Source organism: Priapulus caudatus, unplaced genomic scaffold, assembly GCF_000485595.1.
Source record: "Priapulus caudatus unplaced genomic scaffold, Priapulus_caudatus-5.0.1 Scaffold409, whole genome shotgun sequence".
NCBI lineage: Eukaryota > Metazoa > Priapulida > Priapulimorpha > Priapulimorphida > Priapulidae > Priapulus > Priapulus caudatus.
Genome location: NW_014577470.1, coordinates 149,267 through 153,816, shown reverse-complemented (window position 1 = coordinate 153,816; position 4,550 = coordinate 149,267). Strand labels below are relative to the sequence as shown.

Below are 4,550 nucleotides of genomic sequence, written 5' to 3'. Positions count from 1 at the left end.
TGTCTGTGTTTTGTGTGTATGGTCTGACATGCGTAGCGTGCGACCTTTGCTGTATGTTGTTTGTGTGACTGCCTGCACTGCGTTTGCGTGCGCCTGTGTCTGTGTTGTGTCGAGTGTCACTGTCTGCATGCGTGCAGTGGCGTGTTAATTATGTGAGTGATGTGTGTGTGTTGGCTGTAGTGTGTGCTTATTGATGTGTACGTGGTGTGTGTGTGTGTGGTGTGTGTCTGCGAATGCGTGCGTCAGCCGTGCGCGCTGTGTCCTGGTGTTGTGTGTAATGTCTGCATGGCGTGCGTCGCGCCTCGTGTCTGTGTTTGTGGTTATGTCTGCATCGTCGCGTGCGCCTGTGTCTAGTGTTATGTGGTTAAGTTGTCTGCGCAATGCGTGCGTGCCCCCTACAGAGAAATGTCTCCGTGTTTGTGTGTATGTCTGCATGCGTCGCGTGCGACCTGGTCTGGTTTCGCTGTGTATGCGTGCATGGCGTGTAAGTGTGCCTCCGCGTCTGTGTGTTTGTGTGGAGTGACGGTCTGCATTGACTGCGTGAACGCCTGAACCTGTGATCTGTGCTTTTGTGTATTGTCTGCATGACGATTGGGTGCGCCGTAGATGTCCTGTCGTTATAGCTGCTGATAGTCCTGCATGCGTGCGTGCGCCGTGTCTGTGTTTGCTGTGTAGTCAAATAGCGCTGCGTGCGCAACTTGAATGCTGTGATATTCGTGTGTCATGTCTTGTCATGCGTGCGCCCGCGCACGCCTTGTGTTTTGTATTTATGTGTATGTCTGCATGCGAGGTGCACAGCGCGTCGGCATGGTGTTCTGTGTTGGCTGTTTGCATGCGTGCGAGGCTGTGTGCCGTGCGCGTGCGTGCCGTGCGTGGCGTGCGTGCGTGCGTGCGTGCGTGCGTGCGTGCGTGTGTGTGCTGTGTGTGTGTGTGTGTGGTAGATGTGTGTGTGTGAGTGTGTGTGTGTGTAAGCGTGTAGTGGTATAAACTAGACGTGGCATAAGGCCGTAGGACGCGCATAACCAACTAAATACAATGACAACGCATTGATAGCACCGACACTTATGCAGTTGGACGAGATTATGCAGATAGCGGAAAGCGTTGTCCTTCGACGACTCGATATATACGTTGTGTGCCAGCAGCAATCAACACCGCCAACAAAACATGTCGCTCGTGTCCATCAGTGTAAAGGAAAACCTAGGAAGTGGTAACGGTCAAGGTTAAGGTAAACGTAACGGTTAAAAGTAAGACAGTTACGTGTAAGAAAGTGCAGATAAATCCGGTAAACATACTTATCGTTGGACGCACATGGACGCCACAGGTCCTTATAAAAAACTAAGAAAGCAACAAGAAGTATAAACTCCATCAGTGCGATAATAAAAAGCAAGCGTCCAGTGGCGGTGCAGTGCTAGCGGGGTCTGGGGACATGCCCTAAAAAAAATTGATTGTAGACGTCTGCAATCTTTAAGGAGAGTTTAGAATACAAACATGTACAGGAACAAAATTGTTTAAACATCCAAAAAATTTAACTGGAACACTGGCTACTCCAGCTGTGCTTCTTCTCGCGGGCGCCAGTGGCGATTATGGACGTTCAGAACTGTTTTTTTCTTTTTATGTGTCTGTCTCTGCGGCATGAAATTAGTACCTGAATTTATAATATACCATGGTTGAAACTCATTTATCATTTGCGTGCTATCGTAGTCAATGTGAACTCCCGGAGCGTGGTCGTACTCATGTCACACATAATATTTCTGAAGTCCTGAAAATCAGTATGAAGCTTTCTTCAAACAATCCTGCGCTGCGGCCTGAGTTACGCATTTCACCTCTCGTCGGCTATATCGCTCATTCGATAGTGGGGCAGATAAAAATATGTAAAAAAATCGCTAATAAGGCGGCCATTTTTAGGGATTATTTCCATTGCTGAACGGCCGATTTAGGAAACTAACTATATACTATATATATATATATACTAGTATAGCTATATACTATATTTAAATATTATTAATAATGATGCTATGCTATTATATATATAGTCATATGACGTAGCATCAGATAATGCTCAATGATACTTTCTGCAAGGACCATGTTAAGAAACTGTCCAATTATAAACGCTAGCTCACCGTGGTGTGTAAAAATGGACACGCTTAAATTATATAGCAGTTTTGCAAATCGGGTCGTGTTTATGAGGATATTATTTCTTACCTTAGCATGTTCTTTAGAAATATATCAGCACCCTCAAACAGCATATACATATACGGATGATTACGGCCTGATGATTTGTTTGCGCTTATGTGATAAATTATGTGAATATATATGTAATAGTATATATAATAATATATATATATCTATATATATATAATTTTACGCTGACGTCGCTACAATAGTAGCTGATAAGAGATGCTACTCTTCGTCGACGAACGACCCGGACTTCACGCACGCTACCTGGCGGTCGACATACAATTACATTGACAAGGAAAACGGGTAAGTCGCTTAGGTCTACACTTTAATAAATGCGACGATGATCACGTGACATGAGGAGACATGCTGCATTGAAGATTCTTGCGACGAAAAAAACGCGGAGATCGCGTATGTCTTTTCGAAGTAAAACATCAGATTATATCTGTCTCACAGTGTCCGCACATAGGCTCATCCACGTAAGAATTTTTTTAAGAAAAGGTTTCTGCGTTTGTCTGCCCTAAACGCACAGGAAATCCAATCAGATGATCAATCGGGTAAATATTCTACTCGCGTGTCGAATCTCCCCTGCGATTTACATACGCGCGCGTACCGCAAAATGCCATCATTATACTTGTTTATCTTGTACTTTAGAAATATATATATATATATACCCTTCGAGAATCTATCTCCTGCAGCGACCTAAAACAAAGCATTCGTGAACAAAACATTTGGTGATCGAATGCGTGCGTGACCAACTCGTGGGAAGGAATATAAATAAAATATAAATAAGCTGTTCGTTTCGTAGCGGACGTGTATTGCAATTTGAATACGAAGCAAATCGCATTCACGTCGGTGAAGCGAACGCACGCATGTTTGATGATGTGATATATAGATTCAATGATCCGCGTGATGCGACGCTGATTAATATAAGTTGCGGCTTCATCGCCGATATAAAACTAAAACTTTATGACGTTGTTAATTTACCGTGGACGAGATTTAAGTGTGCCGCCAGTGTCAACACTCTTCGTGTGGCGGCTCAATTTAATTTTCTTTTGGTAACAGACGAAAATTACTCGTGTGTGTGTGTGTGTGTGCGTGTGTGTGCGTGTGCGTCTGCGTGTGGGCGAGTGTCTGCGTGCGTGCGCGCACGTGTATGTGTCTTTGTGTATGAGAGCGTGCGTTCGCGCGTGTGTGTGCATTCATCGAAACACGAGAGTAGATTTTTCCCAAGTGCTTCATAGCAGTAATGACGCATGTGTGTACGAGCGATTACGTTTGCTCGTTTATCGCACCGACGTTATATATAGTCTCTCTATATAAGTATAGACTGTAAAGTCTGCGCTGCGGACTTTGATGTTGTGCTATTTCATCGGCGCGTGCTCACGCCTCAAAACACCGCCGACAAATTAATTACCCGTAGCCGCAGCGACAGTGACGACGGCTGATAGACGCTGACGATAGAATGTGCGAATTGCATTAAAGTGTGGTGGAGCCACGTACGACCGCGATGATGATGATAACGATGAAGATGCCGATGACGATGACGATGACGATGACGATGACGATGACGATGACCATGCCGATGACGATGACGATGACGATGACGATGACGATGACGATGACGATGACGATGACGATGGCCATGTCGATGACGATGACGATGATTAGAGATACAAGACTATTTTCAAACGTCTCTTATTACTTGTCCGGTTTTCGACTCGATTTTTGAACTAAGATTGAATCGTTCCAACTTTTTTTTAATCAATTTTTTTTTATCATTGTGGCTTATCATGTAGAAGCTCATTCCATATTCAATCTCATATTTAAAATGGTTTCCAAGATCTCAGCCCAGCTCACTCCAGGTTCGTTTCTCCACCTCTAAATCGTCTGCCTCATATCTCCTCCCCGTTCCAATCCTCCAATTTAAATAATAACCTTTGCTATAGCGACATCAATTTCCCTAGGGCACATGTATCTTGGAATACAAATTCGCTTGAACTCATGTTGCCTTGAGAGTGGAAACCTTCAATACGCTTGACACAAGTAGGGGGGGGGCCTACATTTGTTAGTTAATCAGAAACGAAAGTGGATGGCTTTTTTGCGAGATCCAATATAAGTGAAGCAATCGCAAAATTCCGTAATAACATGAAAGAGGCTAGAATTGTGAAACCGAATTAATTATATATCGCATATACGAAAATAATAGGCATGAGCCATATAGCTATTATTTATACTCCTGTGTCTGTGTCTGGATCTACGTGTGCGTGTGTGTGCGTGTGTGCGCGCGCGCGCGTGTGTGTGTGTGTGTGTGTGTGTGTGTGTGTGTGTGTGTGTGTGTGTGTGTGTGTGTGTGTGTGTGTGTGTGTGTGTGT

General features: G+C 44.3%; 1 protein-coding gene across 1 annotated transcript in view; it reads right to left on the bottom strand.

Moving 5' to 3' along the window:
- The window catches only part of LOC106810084 (relaxin receptor 2-like), a 36,782-nt gene that overhangs the window by 8,029 nt on the left and 24,203 nt on the right, over nucleotides 1-4,550 (bottom strand). The window lies entirely within an intron of this gene.